The sequence below is a fragment of the Nycticebus coucang genome, chromosome 3 (assembly GCF_027406575.1).
Source record: "Nycticebus coucang isolate mNycCou1 chromosome 3, mNycCou1.pri, whole genome shotgun sequence".
Lineage (NCBI taxonomy): Eukaryota > Metazoa > Chordata > Mammalia > Primates > Lorisidae > Nycticebus > Nycticebus coucang.
This window is the reverse complement of record NC_069782.1, coordinates 8,536,511-8,557,365: the sequence shown is the minus strand read 5'-3', so window position 1 is coordinate 8,557,365 and position 20,855 is coordinate 8,536,511. Positions and strand designations below refer to the sequence as shown.

Here is a 20,855-nt window from a genome sequence, read left to right as displayed (position 1 = left end):
GGGAGGCGGAGGGGAAAGTTTGTTTATTTTGTTTTTAGTTTCTGGGGTCCCCGCGCTTCTGGAAGGTGAAGCGGGAGGGAGTGACCCCCGTACCCCTCGGTCTCCCTAAGACGTCGCCTCCATAGCCTGCGGAGAAGCGGAGACCGCGCGCATCGCCTCGCCTCACAGCGGAACGCCGCGCACTGGGAGCCGGTACGGCTCGGCGGTGAGTGAGGACCGAGGGCCGCGCCGTCATTCCCTTCCCCCGCGCACCGCGGGGTCAGAGCTGGGCGGCCCGGGGGTCGGCGAGGACGCCCGTGGGGGCGCGCAGGGCGGCCCGCAATGGCAAGCTGAGGCGCGGCGTGTGCGTGTCCTCGCGAGTAAGCGCGCGCTTGGTGGGGAGCGGGCTGGGGAGGGGGCGTGAACGCGCGCGGGGCCAGAGCGGCCGGCGGCGCTGAGCGCGCGCTCCGTGGGGGGCGGGCGCCCGGGTCCTTTGGAGTCGAGTCTCCAGGAGGGACCTGGGGCGACGTCCAGCGCGCGGGCCGTAGCCGCCAGAGTGGCCGGGCAGGGGCCGGCGGGCGCGCGCGGCTCCCGGCATCACGCGCCGGCAGGTGTGCACTGGGGAGGGCTTCCGAGTGGGCTGGCGGAGTCGAGCTCTCTTATCGTCGCTGGGGGGCCCCGGGCAGGGAGGCTCTCCAGTTCCCGGGTGGCGGCCGAGAACAGAGGCCCGCGGAGGTGCGTCTGTCTCTGCCTGCCTGAGGCAGAGGGAAGCCTCAGGCCTTCGAGCCTCTGGTCCCTGCGCGGCGACCCTGCCTTACCTGCAGGACCTGCGTGCTGGAGTCAATGTTATTACCCCCACCCCCGAACTTAACGCGGAGCGGGGGATTCCACACCCCTCCCCTGGATCCCGTGTGTGTGGCCTCTGGGGAGGCGGTTCACACTGAGAAGTGACGGGTAAAGGGGATAAGAGCGGGACGAAACAACCCAAGGGAGCGTTTTCACCTCCTTCTCCTCCCGGTGCCTTTTAGTTTAAAAACACCAGGTTTATTAGCCTAGGGTGGCTAATTATCGATCCAGCGAAATGCACTCTAGTGGCAAAAGAAGACCAGTAACGGCAGCCTCTTGTCAGGCTCTTTAGGAACTAGCCCATCCTTAATTCTCTGGACACAGGTTGACAGTTTGGGACTTTTAGCCCCTTGCTTTCTCATGTTTCTTTTGGCTGTTTTATTATTTTTTTAGCATATGTGCTAGAGATTGAGAGAAAGTGAAATTCAAGTTGGTCATTTGTATTATATTACAATATAAGCCAAATTATACAGTAAAATTGGACAGAGTTATTTCTCTATAATGAATAAAATAAACCAAGAGTCAGAGAATAAAACATTATTAGTACTCCCCCAACAGTTAAGCATATAAAGGTATTTTGTGAACGTTTAATAACAGGTTATTTGTCTCTTCATTGTGGGAAATTTCAGTAGTATTCGTTTCCTTTTGATTTAGACGCAGGCGTCCTCAAACTTTTTAAACAGGGGGCCAATTCCCTGTCCCTCAGACCGTTGGCAGGCCGGACTATAGTTTAAAAAAAAACTATGAACAAATTCCTATGCACACTGCACGTATCTTATTTTGAAGTAAAAAACTAAACGGGAACAAATACAATTCACACGGCTTCATATGGTCCGCGGGCCGCAGTTTGAGGACGCCTGATTGAGAAGAAACAGTGATCTTGGTGTTGAAACTACATAGGAATTTTTGGTAGTGTGTAAATGTTTCTTAAAGATCAGAATTTTTAGCACATTGTCTTACCCCTCTACCGTGTGGAGTATCACTGTTGGTGGGGAGTGGGAGGGATGTGAATGTAGAACCTCCCTACACTAAGGCACATTCAGCAGTACCCAGAATACAGATCATACTGGCTTGTCCCACCTGGGTCATAATGATGATATTGATGCTTTTATATTTTCTTAGTTCTGGACCATTTTTAATTGCTTGTGCCATACATCATTATTGGAGCAGAGTAGTTTCTGCTAGGACTTAAAGAGAAGAAATTTCCAGTTTGTCTATGGTAGCATATAAATGTAATGACCTGGAAAATTTTTGTTCCTCATTGACAAGGAAGCACCTAAAAATGTCATAAGGTGGGCATGATGGCTCATACCTATAATCTCAGCACTTTGGGAGGCCAAGGTGGGACGATCACTTGAGGCCAGGAATTCGAGACCAGCCTGGGCAACATAGCGAGACCTTATCTCTCAAAAAAAAAAAAAAAAAAAAAGTTTAGCTGGGAATAGTGGCAAGTACCTAGCAAGTACCTAGCTACTTGGAAGCTTGAGGCAGGAGGATCACATGAGCTCAGGAGTTTGAGGCTGCAGTGAGCTATGATGGTGCCACTGTATTCCAGCCTAGGTGACAGAGTGAGACCCTATCTCAAAAAAAAAAAGTTAAAATCAAAACAATACCATTTGTTGAAGAGGCAGTAATAATATTAAGTAATGTTTATTGCATGCTTACTATATGCCAGCTTCTTTACATTTTTCTCCCTAATTCTTACTTTAAGCCTGTGGGTAGATATCATTACTGTTTTATGGATGAGAAAAAGGACTTCCAAGAGCCACACAGCAAGAAAGTTCAAAGGCATAAGTTTAGTTTGAAGTCTGTCTGGTTTTAAAGACAGTGCATATTTCATTTTGTCTCCCTCCTAAATTACCCAGAGGAAAAAAAAGCAGAAAGGACACTGAAAAGTGGAGAGAATACCACTGATGATTGGGTTGCTTACACCTAACTTAAAGTTTTATGTAGTAATGTTAAGTTCATGCTGTATTTTTCAGTGGTGCTAAAATTCTCTCAAGTTTGCAACCTGGAGTACTTGGAGAGCCATAGAATCAATTTTTTTTTCTTTAGAGACAGTCTCATTGTGTTACCAGGGCTAGAGTACCATGGCCTCAGCCTAGCTCACAGCAACCTTAGACTCCTGAGCTTAAATGATCCTCCCGCTTGAGCCTCTCGAGTAGCTGGAACTACAGGTGCCCACCACCATGCATGGATAATTTTTCTGTTTTTAGTAGGGACGGAGTCTAGCTCTTGCTCAAAATGGTCTCGAACTCCTGAGCTGAAGCCGTCTTCCCGCCTTGGCTTCCCAGAGTGCTAGGATTACAGGCGTCAGCCATTGCACCTGGCCCATGTAATTAATTTTCTTATTCTAGACCAGGAATCCTGCTATTCAGCTCAAATACTTGTTCCTGACCCTTTGCTGATAAGCCAGCCTGAATTTAGTGGGCAGAGGGGAGCATAGGTAGTTGGGGAGCATTTAGAACCACTTTAGGGTTGCACCACTTCCATGGCGTCCCATTGCATTCAGAGCAGTTTGGTTTTTTATTTATTTTTATTTTTAATTTTTAAGTCAGAGTCTTGCTTTTACCCAGGCTGTAGTGTAGTGGTGTCATGTATAGCTCACTGCAACCTCAAACTCCTGGGCTCAAATGATCCTCCTGCCTCAGCTTCCCAAATAGCTTGGACTACAGGTGCATACTGCCACGCCAGGCTGGGATTTTATTATTTTTTATCCTATGAAGCTGTGCAGGTTCTGGCCTCTCCATCCTTCTCTCATCTTTTTATACCCTCCCACACATACACCCCTTAGGCCCCACTCTGACCTTCTGACTAGACAATTCTTTCAGTTCCTCAAATTACCCAAGCCTTTTCCAACCTTAAAAGTTTTTTTATATACCTGTACCACTCTCCTGGCTTGGGTTGTTCTTCCTTTGCTCCCCTATTGTCTTCACCCACCTAACTTCAGGTTCAAATTAAATTGTTACTTCCTCAGAAAAGCTTACCTGGCTGGGCACAGTGGCTCACACCTGTAATCCTAGCATTCTGGGAGGTCAAGGTGGGTGGATTGCCTGGGCTCAGGAATTCTAGACCAGCCTGAGCAAGAATGAGACCCTGTCTCTACTAAAAATAGAAAATAGAAAAATTGAGGGAAGAGGATCGCTTGAGCTTAAGACCTTGAGGTTGCTGTGAGCTATGACGTCATAGCACTCTGCTCCCTTATACTTTACTTATTTTTAGCATGGACTTAATACTAGTATCATAATTCTAGCTCTGTCTCTCCCACTAGATTGTTAGCTTTTTTTTTTTGAGACAGTCTCACTCAGTCACCTTGGGGTTGAGTGCCGTCGCGTCATAGCTTACAGCAACCTCCAACTCCTGGACTCAAGTGATCCCAGGAGCCTCCCGAGTAACTTAGCCTCTTGAGTAACTGAGACTATAGGCACCCACCCACAATGCCTGGCTTTTACTTTTTTGTTTCTGGCTATTTTTTAAGAGATAAAGGTCTTGCTCTTGTTCAGGCTGGTCTTGAACTCCTGAGTTCAGGCTATCCACTCACCTAGGCCTCTCAGAGTGCTAGAATGACTTGAGCCACCAAGCCTGACCTAGATTGTTAGTTTCTTTCTTTTTTTTTTTTTGTAGAGACAGAGTCTCACTTAACCACTCTCGGTAGAGTGCCATGATGTCACAGGACTCACAGCAACTTCCACCTCTTGGGCTTTTGCGATTCTCCTGCCTCAGCCTCCTGAGCAGCTGGGACTACAGGCGCCTGCCACAATGCCCAGCTATTTTTTGGTTGCAGTTCAGCCGGGGCTGGGTTTGAACCCGCCACCCTAGGTAAATGGGGCCGGTGCCCTACTCACTGAGCCACAGGCGCCACCTGATTGTTAGTTTCTTAAGACCAAGACTTTTGTATTCATCTCTGCATCTCCAAGTACATTTTGTACTGTGCCTACCATACTATAGATGCTCAAATGTTTGTTGAATAAATAACCAGAAATAAATTACTCAGCTTTGCAGAGACTTTGTTTTACCTTTTGCAGGTAAGGCATTCTCTTAGAGAATTGTTGAAACTGTGGTGAGAATAATCTTTTAAAACTACAGAGCGCTTTTGTATTATATATCAATATAAAATGTTTACTTAAAAACAAAGTGCAAGCTGAGTGTGGTGGCTCACACCTGTAATCCAGGAAGCCAAGGGTGGAGGATCCCTTGAGCTCAGGAGTTCGAGACTAGCTTGAGCAGGAGCCAGACCCCATCTCTACTAAAAATAGAAAGATTGGGTGTGTGGCTGGTACCAATAGTCCCAGCTACTCGGACTTGGGAGGCTGAGGCAGGAGGACCACTGTATACACCAGGAGTTTGAAGTTATTGTGAGCTAGGCTGAGGCCATGGCATTCTAGCCTAGGCAACCATGTAGGAGAGACTGTGTCTCAAGAACAACAATAAAGTGTAAATATGTTCATATTTCTCCCCTATTTAAAACTGTTGTTGAGCCTACAGACCCTGATAAGAATCTGATTTCCTATCCTTGTCTTACTCACCTAATGCCCATTGAAGATTCTGCTACTATCCCCTGCCTCATTGCCTGCCAGCTTCCCCTTTGCTGACCCTCTTCAGGTTCCTGAAATGCATGTTCCTTCCACTCTCAGTTCTTTCCTTTATATTCTGTTTCTGTGGCTTAGAACTCCACCACTAGGATGACCTTAATTGAGGCTTTTTCAATCCTTAGAACTCAGTTTTTATGTCACTTTAGTGACTTCCAACTCAACCTCCAACCCAGGAGGTTGAGGAGATGCACTGTTTTTAAACACTCAGAGCATTTAATACAATTGTAATAAAATAATCATTTAATTTGTATATTATGTTTCCCCTTCTAAAAAATAGCTACATGAATAAAAGTACTTTGTTTTATTCATGTTTGTATCATTAGTAGCTAGTCAATAAATATTTTTCAAATTAAATTAGAAAAGATAGAATTTAAAATAAAAAAATTATTAAGTACATGTATGTTTGGACTGGTAGGGATTTTTCCTTTTTAAGCTACCTCTGTTGTCACTAGTCTCTATTTTTTCCTCAATTTCTACTTGTAATAGATAAACTTTTTTTTTTTTTTTTTGTGGTTTCGGCCGGGGCTGGGTTTGAACCCGCCACCTCCAGCATATGGGATCAGCGCCCTACTCCTTGAGCCACAGGCGCCAAGATTATAGAAAGAATATTGTAATTAAAAGTTTTACTTTGTCTGAATTTTTTTTTCTTGGAGACAGTGTCTCATTATGTCACCCTCGGTAGAGTGCTGTGGCATCACAGCTTATAGCAACCTCAAACTCTTGGGCTTAAGCAATTCTTTTACCTCAGCCTCCCAAGAAGCTGGTACTACAGGTGTCTGCCACAACACCCTGCTATTTTGTTGTTGTTGTTATTGTTCTCGTTGTTTAGCAGGCCTGGGCCAAGTTTGAACCGTAATCACGGAGCTAGGGACACTGAGCCAGAATTTTTTTATTAGGGTTTAATGAGTATCCTAATTCTTATTAGTAGAAATAATCAAAATGGCTTATTCCTTTTTTAAAAAATTCATATTAATATGAGGAGGTTTATTCTTATAATAACCTTTAAAGAAAACTCTACATGAGAGCAAAGCACAATTAAATTCAAGAAGAGGGAGAGGGGAAAGGGAGGAAGGGGCTTGATTGGTTTCCACCTATTGGGTACAATATAGGGGGATATGGCACATTTCCTGGGTAGGGACTCAACTACAACTCAGACTTTGGACTTTGCCCTACAAATGCAAATAATGTAACCTAATCATATAAACCCTCATATTAACCCATAAAAAAAATCTTTGAAGACATGGTCGAGATTGACGTGACTCCACTTTCACTGAACAGTTGAGTGGATACCATGTGCTGAATGCTGTGCTAGAAGCTAGGACTGCAAGGGTGGGATGAGAAGATGATATCTTTGTTTTCAAGGAGTGCACAGTCAAGTGGGTGAAGACAAACATGGACACAGATAAGTGTCATTTTGTGTAGTAAGTGCTCTTATGCACAGTACGGGGGATGGGGGTGGGGGGAGAACGGGAGTGAAAAGGAAAAGTCACTGACCCGACTGAGAAAGGCCAAGAAAGCCTTCCCAGGGAAGGTAACCCCCCAAGCTGTGTAGAAACAGGGCATTTCAAGCAGAGGGAACAGCCTGTGCAGAGGCATGAGGGAGCAAATTTAGTGTAAGGAGAAGATGACTAGCATAGTGGTTTGCTCTATAAAGCTGGAGTTAGGGTGCAGTGCCAACAGATGACTTACAGGTTAACTGTGACCTTTCACGCTCAGACTCTTAGATTGCACTGCAATTTAGAACTGGAAATGACCTTGGAAATAATTATCTGACTCTGCATATTTGAATTCATAAAAGCATTATAAATTACCACTCAGAGAAGGGAATCATAAACCACATTGGTTCTTGTCACTTCCAGTTTACACACTTTGTTTGAATAGTGTACCTATAACCATGCAAATGATGTCAGGTAGAATTAGAAAGTGGTGACTCATTTCAGCTTATCTGTAGGAGCAGAGAGTGAAGGAAATGACCTCTAGATCACCAGAGGGAAGTGCTGATGCCATCTCGTGTGTGCCAGACACTGAACCTGTGAAAGGGATTTAATCAGAAAGGGCTATGCAGAAGGCCCTCTGGTGCATGAACTGGGAAAGACAATTTCTATAGCTGAAGGTCTTTATCTCTGAGTCTCCAAGTGGTTCACTGAGCTAGCGTTAGTCTAATTTAATTCTTAACCAAAACGAAAGAGGGAAGATTAATTGAATGTAAATCTAGTATCCATTTTCCTTCATTTTACTACTCTTTCTGTCTCACTTCATTGCTCTTAGTAGAGTGCCTTGGTGTCATAGCTCACAGAAACCTCAAATTCTTGGGCTCAAGTGATTCTCTTGCCTCAGCCTCCCAAGTAGCTGTCCTGTAGTCCCTACAGGCGCTTGCCACAATGCCCAACTATTTTTAGAGATGGGGTCTCGCTCTTGCTCAGGCTGGTCTTGAACCTGTGAGCTCAGGCAGTCCACCTGCCTCGGCCTCCCAGAGTGCTAGGATTATAGGCATGAGCTATCGCACCTGGCTTATCTTTAGTTTCAACAGCTCTTTCCTTTCCTGTCTCCTTCCCTCCACTTGTCTTTGCCCATTACTCTTAAGTAGTACTCCCTTTTGTTCATCCATCCCATCTTTTGCCATCTTTTGTTCTCTTTTTGGTAAATTTTAAGTTGTGAGATGTCCTATTTCTTGTTGGCTAATCAATGTTTCTCTGCTTTGCATATTCAGAGCTTAATAGTTTTCCTGGTGAGCTCAGTGGCTCATGCCTGTAATCCCAGCACTCTGGAAGTCTGAGGTGCGTGGATCGGCCTCACAAGTTCCAGACCAGCCTGAGCTAGAGCAAGATCCACTTCTAAAAATAGCCAGGCATTGTGGCAGGTACTTGTAATCCCAGCTACTCTGGAGGCTGAGACAAGTCTCAAAAAAAAAAAATAGCTCTCAGAATGAGAAGAGGTGACTAAGCTTTGGTAGTGCTGATCAAACTCACGAGATGCTAATTGACCTATCATAATATTGACTTCTACAAGTTCTATTTCTTTTATTGACCTACATAACAAAGTCCTAGAGAGCTAACAGAAAGATAGGGAAAATGGTAGCAATGAGTGTAGTTTGTTTCAATATGTTTGGAAAAGAAAGCAAGGAGAAAAATGGAAGCAGGACCAGGCTGAGAAGGCAACAACATCTTAAATAAAGTAAGATAGAAAACCTATTTAAAGGTGTACAGGAAGGACCCAGGGGAGAAAGAAATGTTGAAGTTGCTGTAATGGGGAAAGTAGCAGGTTTGATGGGGCCAGGCCACCAGATTTCTCCTATATATAGGCATAGGTATAGTATAATCATTAGACTCCCTGTAGTTCCTTGACAGAAGGAAGAAAAATCATGGGTTCTCATCTTGGACCTCAGAACAAATTTATGGTTTGTTTTTTCTTTCTTTCTTTTTTTTTTTTTGTAGAGACAGAGTGTCACTGTACCGGGTAGAGTGCCGTGGCGTCACACGGCTCACAGCAACCTCTAACTCTTGGGCTTACATGATTCTCTTGCCTCAGCCTCCCGAGCAGCTGGGACTACAAGCGCCCGCCACAACGCCCGGCTATTTTTTTGTTGCAGTTTGGCCGGGGCTGGGTTTGAACCTGCCACCCTTGGCATATGGGGCCGGCGCCCTACTCACTGAGCCACAGGCACCGCCCTATGGTTTTGTTTTTTCAATGCCATCCACCAGAATGGTTTGCACACAGTAGGAATAAACAGTTATAGAGATTAATTCAGAGGATTAAAAGAAGATACTGATCATAACTTTATAAACTTGTTCTAGTTTCCAGATCACCCTATCATTTATGACAAATGAACATGTTTTTAAATTATTTTATGTTGTGAATGTAAATTGTATTCTTTTCCTAAAGGTATTGCTTTATTAAATGTGCACTTAAAATATACCATAGTCTGGGTGTAGTTGCTCATGCTTGTCATCTTAGAACTTTGAGAGGCTGAGACAGGAGGATTGCTGGTGATCAGGAGTTCGAGACAAGCCTGAGTAAGAATGATATGTCATCTCTACAAAAAATAGAAAAATGTCCCCAGTGTGGTAGAGCACATGTGTGGTCTAAGCTACTTGGGAGGTTGAGGCAGGAGGATCAATTAAGCCCAGGAATTTGAGGTTGTAGTGAGCTATGATGATGCCATGGCACTCTACCCAGGGTGACAGAGCAAGACTGTCTCAAATAAATAAAGAAATAAAATATATCACAATTTTTCTAATGCTGTTTCAGTATGCCTTTATTTAAAAACGATATATCCTAGAAGCCTGAAAAAGTGGAAATGGACCTGGCTTCCTAACCTAGAGACCCCTTGGTCAGTATGTCAAGAAAATGTCTTGAGCACCTGCTGGGTATAAGGTTCTGGTATGGGGAAAGGAGATCCAGAGTAAAAGAAGAGATTGCTGCTCTCTGAGGTGCTAGGTATTTTCCTCCTGTGGAAATCCTGCTGATGGTCTATTATGCTTGGTAATAACCCTTTTTATGAGGCAGTATTTTACCTAGATGTGTATCTCTGTTGAATTTCTAAGTATGAATTTTTCCTGTTAGATGTAGCATGGACTACAGATAGTCTTTCGCTATCTAATCTTTGTCAATCTTCTTGTTACTATAAAATTTTATGTTTTTATGCCAATACATATAAAATTTATGATTTTTTTAGGCCAGGTGCGGGGGCTCATGCCTGTAATCCTAGCACTCTGGGAGGCTAAGGCGAGTGGATTGCCTGAGTTTAGGAGTTGGAGACCAGCTTGAACAAGAGCAAGACCCCAGGGTAATAAAACAGCTGGGCATTGTGGTGGGTGCCTGTAGTCCTAGCTACTACAGAGGCTGAGGCAAGAGAATCGCTTTGAGCTCGAGTTGGGGGCTGCTGTGAGCTATGACGCCACGGCACCTGAGGGTAACAAAGTGAGACTGTACCTCAAAATAAATAAATAAATAAATAAATTTATGATTTTTTGTTTTGCAGTTTGGCTCAATCCCCCTTAAATGAAAGGCCACAGCATTTACAGATTTCCACTTAAACAATGGAGGTGGGTCAATGATTTGGTCTCAGAGGACAGTTGGGGCACATGGTTTACACCTTTAATCCCAGCACTTTGGAAGGCAGAGGCAGGAGGATTGCTTGAGGACAGGAGTTCAAGACCAGCCTATGGGCAACATAGTCAGACCTCCATCTCTTTAAAAAAAAAAAAAAAAAAAAATTAGCTAGGCATAGTAGCATCACCTATAGTCTTAGCTACTTAGGAGGCTGAGGTTGCTTGAGCCTAGGAATTTTCAGTGAGCTATGATCCTGCCACTGCCTTCCAGCCTGGGTGACAGAGTGAGACCCTGTCTCAAAAAAAAGAAAAAAGAAAGGAGAGAGGGGAAGTCTGTTTATGTTTACTCCCAATATATGGCTGAAAGGCCTAGAGGGGAAAACATTACTTTTAAAACACTGAAAGGCAAAAACAACAGAAACAATGAAAAGGCTCTTTGTAGAAATCATGAAAGAGAAAGAATGAAAATGCAAAAGACATCACATTTCAAGCCAGTAAGGGCTGGTTTGAAAAATTTGAAGAGGGGATCCTTTCCCACTCCCCACCCCCAGCTTGCGAGTCTTCCCCAGCACATTGTGATACCACCCTACACTTCCTGAGCTGGTCAGATCCAGGCCTTAACCTCCATAAGGCATGTTTGCTTTGGAAGCATATATTCTCTAGGCTTATTTAACTGTACTTAAAATGTGTATTTAATGTCATTTTCTCTTATTTTCCTTTAACCTCTGTTTTTAGACCTTGGGCTTATAGAGGGTGCTTTTCAGAAAGGTAACTCTTTAGGTGGGAGTGGAGCCTCTGCTTCACCTCTCTCTGAAGAGCTGTTGACTGTGGGTCTCATCGTTAGTAACTCAGTTGCCCAGTACTTGAATCTTAAAATCCTGAAACACTGAATCTTGAAATGTTGCCAGGTCCTTTAGCTTTTTTCTCTGTGGCTTTAGACTTTGAACCTCTCATTTTTGTTTTTGTGCTCCCATCCTGAATCTAAGTCATCCTTGGGCTATGTCTGGATTATTCAAATAACATTCCCTTGTCCTGCTCATAGCTTCTCCCCAGAAAACATTTTCTATATACTGTTTTCTTTATCTACCTGTGCTCTCTTTCATAGAATTATGAAATCCAAACACATCTGAGCCAAGTTGTTTTACTGTTTCTTAATTGACTGTCATTTCCTAGTTTTGAATCTTTGCCTTCTATATATTCTTTTCTTCATTTTTCACATGATTTTCTCCCTTTTTGTTCCCATAATTTATAAAGGCTTGACTTATATAAAATACTTTTCCCAGTTTCTGGCTGCCAGATTTCCTTTTTACTCTCAAAGAGCCTTCTCTAAACTTTGTCTTTTTGGCAGCCTTTTCTAAGTAGTGCCCTCTTCATTTGGATACATAGTTTGTTTTAATCAAAATGATTATGACTGTAATGAACTAGATAAAATTTGCTAAGTCCATTCATTAATTCTAGTAGCATTTTTATAGATTTTGGTCTGTCTTTATTTTTCTTTTTCCTTCCTTCCTTCTTTTTTTTTTTTTTTTCCCCAGATTGGGATTTTACTCTGTCACCCCAGCTAGAGTGCAGTGGCATCATCACGGTTCACTGCAACTTCGAATTCCTACACTCAAGCAATCCTTCCGCCTCAGCCTTTTGAGTAGCTGGGACTACAGGCATGCTCCACCACACCTGGATAATTTTTGGATATTTTTGTAGAGATAAGGTCTCACTATGTTGCTCAGGCTGAGGTTCTTCTTCTTCTTCTTTTTTTTTTTTTTTTGAAATAAGAGTCTCACTCTGTTGCCCAAGCTAAAGTGTTGTGGCATCACCTTGGTTCCAGCAATCTAAAACTACTGAGTTCAAGCAATCCTCCTGCCTCAGCTTCCCAAGTTGTGGATCAGCTGTAATGCCCCGCTAATTTTTCTGTTTTTAGAAGAGACAGGATCTTGCTGTTGTTCAAGCTGGTCTCGAACTCCTGAGCTTGAGGGATCCTTCCTTGGTCTCCCAGAGTAGTAGGATTATAAGCGTGAGCCACCACGCCTGGCCCCACGGTGTTTCTTTTTTAAACAAATATATCATTTACGAAAGACACGATTTTATTTTCCAGTAAGTTTTAATTCTTAGCTATTGTACTGGTTAGTATTTTGAGTACCGGGTTAAGCAGAAGTGACCATATGAGTGGGCAATCTTGCTTTTTTCCCTAGTCCTACGGGGAACGCATTTAGTCTTGTACTGCCACTAAATGTGATGTGAGCTGTGTTTTTCCTTGTTGGCCCTTTATCAAGGGCAGAATTTCTCTTCTAGCTTACCGAGAGTTTTTATAGGGAATTGATGTTGAATTTTATTAAATTCTTTTTATTAGTCTGTTGAAATTTTTTTTTTCTTTTTTAGTCTGTTAATATGATAAATTGTTTTGGCTGATTTTTAACATCAAACAAACCTGCATTCCTAGGATAAGCCCCACTGGTCATATATAGTACCTTTAAAATATTTTTTTTTAATTTGATTAGTTTAAAAGTCTTAAAAATTACCTTTATGTTTATGAAGAATATTGGTCTATAGTTTCTTTTCTTGTAGTGTTTGTCTTGTTTTAGTACAAGGATAATACTGGCCTGATACTAGAATTAGTTGGGAATTATTCTCTTTTCTTCATTTTTCTGGAAAATTTTATGCAGAATAGTTATTATTTCCTCCTTAAGTGTTTGATAACTTTCCCTACTGAAGCTATCTTGGTATGTTGCTTTCTTTTTGGGAAAATTTTTAACCACAAATTCAAATTAATTAGTAGTTATGATGCTATTTAGGTTCTGTATCTGCAGTGAGCTTTGGTAGTTTGTGTCTTTCAAGGAATTCATTCATTTCACCTAAATTGTCAAATTTATTGGCATAAAATTATGATGTTCCCTTACTACCCTTTAAGTATCAGTTCAATATGTACTGATACTTTCCCTCTCATTTTGATATTGGTAGTTTGTGTTTCTCTGTTTTTGTCTTTATTTGTCTTGATATTAATGTGTTAATTTTATTCTTAAAGAACCAGCTTTTGCTGTAATTGTTTTCTTTTTTTGTTATTTAACAAAAAAGTTTATTATGAGGCTCAGCGCCATAGCATAGTGGTTACGGCACCAGCCACATGCACTGAGGCTGGCAGATTCGAACCCATACCGGGCCAGCTTAACAACAGTGACAACTGCAACAAAAAAATGGCTGGACATTGTAGTGGGCGCCATAGTCCCAGCTACTTGGGAGGCTGAGGCAAGAGAATCGCTTAAGCTCAAGAGGTGGAGGTTGCTGTGAACTGTGACGCCACATCACTCTACCGAGGGCAACATAGTGAGACTGTCTCAAAACAAAACAAAAAAAAGTTTATTATGAAAATGTACATGACCCAATTTTTAAATCATAATATAAAATAGGCTCTTTGCAGAGGGGACATGTGGAAGCAATTGATTTTTCCAATGAATATAGCCATAATTTATACTTGTTCCAGACCTTCTAACCTGGTGGTACTATTTCCTCATAATACGACCATTCCAGTATTGTTCTGTTGCTCATTAGCTCCCATCTCCACATATTCATTTATCATAAAATTTATCATAAAATCAAATACAGTGTTCCTTGGACATGTCTGCCACCATTTAATTTCAATGATTACTTCCTGTATATAAACTTTTTTTTATTTTTATTTTTTGTAATTTAGGAGGGTTAACTTTGTTCATAGTATCTACTCAGTGGGCTCAGAACTTCTTCTTCATTATTTACTTTTATTTATTTATTTTTTTGTAGAGATAGAGTCTCACTTTATTGCCCGAGGTAGAGTGCTGTAGCATCACAGCTCACAGCAACCTCCAGCTCCTGGGCTTAGGCGATTCCTTGCTTCGGCCTCCCGAGTAGCTGGGACTATAGGCGCCTGCCACAACGCCTGCCTATTTTTTGTTGCTGTTTGGCCGGGGCGGGGTTTGAACCCGCCATCCTCCGTATATGGGGCCAGCGCCCTACTCACTGAGCCACAGGTGCAGCCCTATTTACTTTTTTCTGATTGGGTTCCATTTGCTCTTCTTCCTCAGACTTCTTTAGATAAAAGGTAAGATTACTTGAGAACTTTTTTATCTTCTAATGCAGATGGTTCAGTGCTATAAATTACCTATAAGTACCACTTTACCTACTCCTAAAGTTTTTTGTATGGTTTTACTTGAGAACTTGAGAACTTTCTTGTCTTCTTTTTCTTTTTTTTGCAGGTTTTTTTTTGGCCAGGGCCTGGTTTAAACCCACCATCTCCGGTATATGGGGCTGGCGCCCTACTCCTTTAAGCCACAGGCGCCGCCCCTTTTCTTGTCTTCTAATACAGGTGTTCAGTGCTATAAATTACCTATAAGTACCACTTTACCTACATCCTAACATTTTTTTGTATGGTTTTATTGTCATAAAGTTCAAAATACTTCCTAATCTTTTTTATTTCTTCTTTGACCTATGGGTTATTTAGAAGTGTTATTTGTTTTCCAGATCTGTGGAGATTTCTGCATATTTTTCTGTTATTGATTCCTAATTTAATTTTGTTGTAGCCAGAGAACACACATTGTTATGTCCAAGGTGCCCAAGACTATCCCCAGTTTTATTTATTTATTTATTTTTTTGGCCGGGGCTGGGTTTGAACCCACCACCTCCGGCATATGGGACCAGCACCCTACTCCTTGAGCCACAGGCGCTGCCCTATCCCCAGTTTTAGTGAGTGATTTACTAGCAGAACTCAAGAGACTCAGCATGTATTCATACTCATGATTGAGATTGCATCACTGAAAAGACGCAAAGGAAAAAGGAGCCAGTGAAGCCAGGTGAAACCTTCCAAGAGTCTTTTCCCAGTAAAATCATATAGGACATGCTTAAACATATTATATTATAACATATTATAACAACATGAATGAAGTTCATGAAGTATCATCTACTAGGAAGCTTGCCTGAGCCTAGGAATTCAGGCTTTTTATTAGGGTTCACTCATGTGCGTCGTGCTCTTTACCTAGCATGTACCAAAATTGCAGGCTCCCAGAAGGATAGCAGGTCTTTAGCATAAACCACCTGGTTTATTTTATTTTTATCTTTATTTATTGATTTTTGAGACAGAGTCTCTTTTGGTCATCTTCAGTAGAGTCCTGTGGTGTCTTAGTGCACAGCAACCTCAAACTCTTGGATTCAAGTGATTCTCTTACCTCAACCTCCCAGGTATACACCTGGCTATTTTTTGTTTTAGAGATCGTGTCTTGCTCTTGCTCAGTCTGATCTTGACCACATGGTTTAGAGAGTTTAGGCACAGCAGACTACCTTTATCAAATACAGAATGGTAGAAACATTTCTGAAATTCATGTTTTCAGGTTTACAGGTGCCAACCAAGGGCTAACCTTGGCAAATAAGCTTTTCTGAGGGTAGCAGCTTCAGGTTATGCTAGGTGAACTTTTCTTGGTACACTTTGTTTGACTGAATTCTTTAAAATTTACCAGAATATGGTCTGTCTTGGTAAATAACTCAGTTTGTACTTTTTAAAGGAGTGGATGTTTTGCTGCTGTTAGGTAGAACATTCTATAGATGTCAATTAGGTCTAGTTGGTTAATAGTGTTGGTCAGGTCTTTTATGGTTTTACTAATCTGCTGTCTACTTGCCCTTTAATTATTGAGGGAAGAGCTGGAATTTTCAAGTATAATTATGGATTTGTCTTTTTCTCCTGCAGTCGTGTATGTTTTTACTTCACGTATTCCTTTTTTTCCCTCTGTCACCTAGGCTAGAGTGTAGTGGTGTCATAGCTCACTGAAACTTCAAACACCTGGCCTCACACATCCTTCTGGCTCAGCCTCCTGAGTAGCTGGCACTATAGGTAGGCACCACCACATCTGGCTAATTTTTTGATTTTTTTCTGTAGAGACCGAGTCTTGCCATGTTACCCAAAGTTGGTCTTGAACTCCTAGCCTCAAGTGATCCTCCTGCCTAAGCCTCCCAAATTGCTGGGATTACAAGCATTAGCCATTGTGCCCAGCCTTTTTTACTAGGGAGGTGGGTATGGGTATGGGAGAATTGGTGAAGAATTGGTAGTAATTATTCTGTATAAATAGAATTTTCCAGTGGGCTTATCTGGGCCTGGGCTTTTCTTTATAGGAAGTTTTAAAATTATTAATTCAGCTTATTATAGGCCTGTTCAGATTTTCTGTTTTTTTTTAAAGTCAGTTTCAGTGGTTTGTCCTTTGTAGGAATTTATCTTTCTTCTAGATTATCTAATTTGTTGGCATGCAGTTGTTAGTGTCTGGTAATTTTTTATTGGATGCCAAAGATTGGAAATTCCATGTTATTGAAGCCAGATATTTTTGTATTTCTATGGAAAGTATTATTGAGCTTTGTTCTGGTTAGACACTGTTGATCTATATGAATGTTGTCTTTAAACTTTGTTAGATAGAACTAGGACAGTACTTTGGATTAATTTTCCCCACTAGAGAAGCAACACCTCTGAGTCGTCTTCTACTTAGTGCCCCACGAATGATGAGGTTTTGTTCTGGTTGGTGAAATTAGGCACTATTGTGAGCTCCAGCGATTGTTTTTCTAGTCCTTTTGGGTATTTTCCAGTTTCCTCATGTAATATGTGCTGTTTCAGAACTTAACTGAATATTCAAAGGGTCTCCTGCAGATCTCTAGTGTTCTTCCTCCATGCAACTCTATCCTCTCTGTACACTGCAAAATCTAGATACCTTGGGCTTCCCAGAGTCCAGCTCTGTCACAACTAAGGGAGGTCTCTGAGTTCTTCCTGGGTTTCTCTGAGCCTGGGTAGCTCAGTCCAGTTGGAAGGCTCACAAACCAAGGAAGCATATAATTCGTAATCTGAAGCTGAAGGGTTAAGAGCTCTGAGAGACCGTTGGCACAAGTCTCAAGAGTCCACAGGCCAAAGACCCTGCTGTCCGAGGGCAAGAGGAGAAGGGTATCCCCCTCAGGAAAAGGGAGAGAAAGAATTTACCCTTCTTCCACCTGTTTGTTCCACCTGGGCATGCAGCCAATTGGATGGCACCTGCCCACTTTGAGGGCAGATGGTCCCTACTGAGTCCACCAACTCACATGCCCGTCTCCTCTGGAAGCATGAGAAGCAGTGCTTCACCAGCCATCCAGGCATCCCTCAATCCAGTCAAGTTGAAGTTGAATAAAACACTGTAACTGATAATGTAGTTATATCTTTATAAATATTCAAAGTAGAATATTATAAATAGCAATAAATTTTAGGGAAAGAATTGGCTCAAATTAATTTTTAGAGAAGTGCAATCAGTGTAACCTAATTCTTTGTACCCTCAGTGAATCCCAAATAATTTAAAAAAATTAATTTTTAGGATATGTTTAGAGAAACATGATATATTCCAGTGGAGATCAACAGGATCATTTTAATAAAACCCATTTTTAGGTCTGCAATTCTTTATCAGAAACTCTTAAGGGCCAGATGTATTTTGAGTTCAGAATTTTCTTTATTTTCTTAAAAAGCTAATAAGATGAGTTTACCATATATTATATAATGCTCCTGTGGGGTCAGGGGCATCACTTCAGAGACAAATACATTAATATTTCAGCAGCCAAAGCTATGACTATTCTTACTAAAGTGGGTAGACTATAAATAGTCTCATGTCAGTTCAGGTCAGATTTTGCTGCCAATTAAATTCACATCAGGTTTTGCCACCAGTGAATTATAGGCAACTTTTGGTTTTGGATGTTTTTGGGTTTTGAAATTGTGGATAAAGGATTATGGACTGTATTTACTTCTTAGTTCTAAGATTTGGTTACTTTTGTTTCTCTCAGAAAACAAAACCCACTTTCCTTTTTCCTTCTACAGGATATGAGATTAAATCTGTTCTCCACAGGCCAGTTAATAGAAATTAGGACACCTCTTCACAAAGCTTGATACCTTAGGCAGCTGTCGCTGTCACGTGACACGTTCACTAGACACTTCCTGCACTTTGCTGGGTATATATGAGGAATCTCATAGTTTGCCTATTCTCCACACTCCTTTCTGAGGTGCTTTGTGGTAATAATTAGTAAGAAAAAGAGATTTAAAGAGTGTAAGTACTTCATCCAATATCTGTCCTATCTCAAGCAGAAATGTTCCAGAAGGAGCTGCATGCTTTCTCTGGACTGAACTTTCCTAATATCAGCTAATAATGGAAGTTTAAAAAATTATGTACTCAGGCCAGGCATGATGGCTTACACCTGTAATCCTAGCACTCTGGGAGGCTGAGGTGCATGGATTGCCTGAGCTCACAGGTTTGAGACCAGTCTGAGCCAGAATAAGACCTCGTCTCTAAAAAAAATAGCTGGGCATTGTGGTGGGCACCTGTAGTCCCAGCTACTTGGGAGGCTGACACAAGAGAATGGCTTGAGCTCAAGAGTTTCAGGCTGCTGTGAGCTATGATGCCATAGTACTCTACGAAGGGCGACAAGTGAGACTCTGTCTCAAAAAAAAAAAATGATGATAATAATGTACTCTTGGCTTGGTGCCCTTATTAGCTCAGTGGTTAGGGCGTCACCTGCACATACTGGGGCTGGCAGGTTTGAACCTGGCCCGGGCCTGCTAAAGACGACAACTATAACAAAAAAATAGCTGGGTGTTGTGGCGGGTGCCTGTAGTCCCGGCTGCTTGGGAGGCTGAAGCAAGAGAATCACTTAAGCCTAAGAGTTTGAGGTTGCTGTGAGCTGTGATACCACAGCACTCTACCGAGGATGACATAACAAGACTCTGTCTCAAAAAAAAACACAAAAAAATACTCTTCTGTACCATTTGGACTTCTATTTTACTATATGTGTTCCTTTATGGTAAAAACAAAAGTCCAAATGGTACGGAAGAATAAATAAAAAGTAGAAGCTTTCTCCTGCCTGGCCCACCTTTCGCCCCTCCAGTTTTTTACCCCTTGTTTTGTACCTCTTCCAGCAGTTTTGCATTCTCTTTAACTACTTCTAGTCTTTAGTTCAGACAGTCCAGGGGGTAGTTCAGGAAATTCTGATTAGGCATTATAACCCCCACTTGGATTGATTTGGTGTTCATTGTATGTTAAATTATGGAAAGGACCTTTTCTGTTCTAGCTGACAGTTATGTATTTTATTTTTAGATCTGTTTGTTCCAACTGCATAATTTTGAACCAAAGTACATTTTTTGAATATTTATTGTTCCAAATTAAAAGTTTCTGAATATTGGCCAGGTGTGGTGGCTCATACTTTTAATCCTAGGACTTTGGGAAGCCAGGTTGAGAGGATCACTTGAGGCCAAGAGTTTGAGACCAACCAACATAGCTAGACCTAGTCTCTAAAAATAATACATGGAAGTCTTTTGAGATTGGTCATTATTGTCACCTGGGCTAGAGTGCAGTAGTGTCAACGTAGCTCACAGCAACATCAAGCTCCTGGGCTCAAGGGATCCTCCAGCCTTAGCTTTTTTGGCTAAATTTTTCTATTTTTAGTACAGATGGGATCACAGCCCTTGCTGGGGCTGGTTTCGAACTTCCTGATCTCAAGTGATCCTCCTACCTTGCCTCCCAGAGTGCTAGGATTACAGGTCTGAGCAACCACCCCTTGCTAGGATATGCTTAATATGTATTGGCTGAAATGTATTCAGCCAAGGGCATTTGCTTGCAAATTGGTCCCAAGTCCTTAACAGACATTCCTCCAGACCCTCAATCCCCAACTGCCCTACACCCTATACACACATAAGGTCTGTTTGTTTTTTTTTCCCAATCCTTAAACCTAGAGCCAAATATGTGGGCCGGCAGGAATAAATGGTCATTAGGATTCCAGGATGACTGTTTCTCAGGTTAGAGCAGGCGTCCTCAAACTTTTTAAACAGGGGGGCAATTCACTGTCCCTCAGACCATTGGAAGGCCGGACTATAGTTAAAAAAAAAAACACTATGAACAAGTTCCTGTGCACACTCCACATACCTTATTTTGAAGTAAAAAAACAAAACGGCAACAAATACAATCACACCGCCTCATGTGGCCCGTGGGCTGCAGTTTGGGGACCCCTGGGTTAGAGCCTCAGAGTCCTTGTTTTTGCAAGAGTACAATATAGACCACTTTTTTTGTTAAGTGAAAGTCAAGAACTCTTTGTCTTACTTTAGGGACAGCAAGTCCTTGTCCTCTTGTCATAGAATCTTTTAGGATTCAGCACTCTGCATTAAATAGGAGCTTCTCTGATACGGCTGGAAATCGTGGGAACTGAGCTGGAGATTTCTAAGGGCCTTATGGCAAAGCTTTTGCTGGTGGAGTACAATAATCTAAAGGCTTCCTTTTGGGGGGAAGGGTTTTCAAAGATCTGACATTGCAAAGTACCTCTGTTCATTAACTGAGAGAAGAAATGCTGGAAAATAAAGGGAAACTTAACTGTAAAATTAGTAGAAATA

At 41.9% G+C, this 20,855-nt stretch overlaps 1 protein-coding gene across 5 annotated transcripts in view; it reads left to right on the top strand.

Moving 5' to 3' along the window:
- TNRC6B (trinucleotide repeat containing adaptor 6B) overlaps positions 1–20,855 on the top strand; it is a 259,143-nt gene continuing 238,288 nt past the window's right edge. For all 5 annotated transcript variants that reach the window (XM_053582661.1, XM_053582663.1, XM_053582659.1 and 2 more), the window contains exon 1: positions 1–205. The gene's annotated coding sequence lies outside the window, so the exon portion shown is untranslated. The remainder of the gene's footprint in view (positions 206–20,855) is intronic.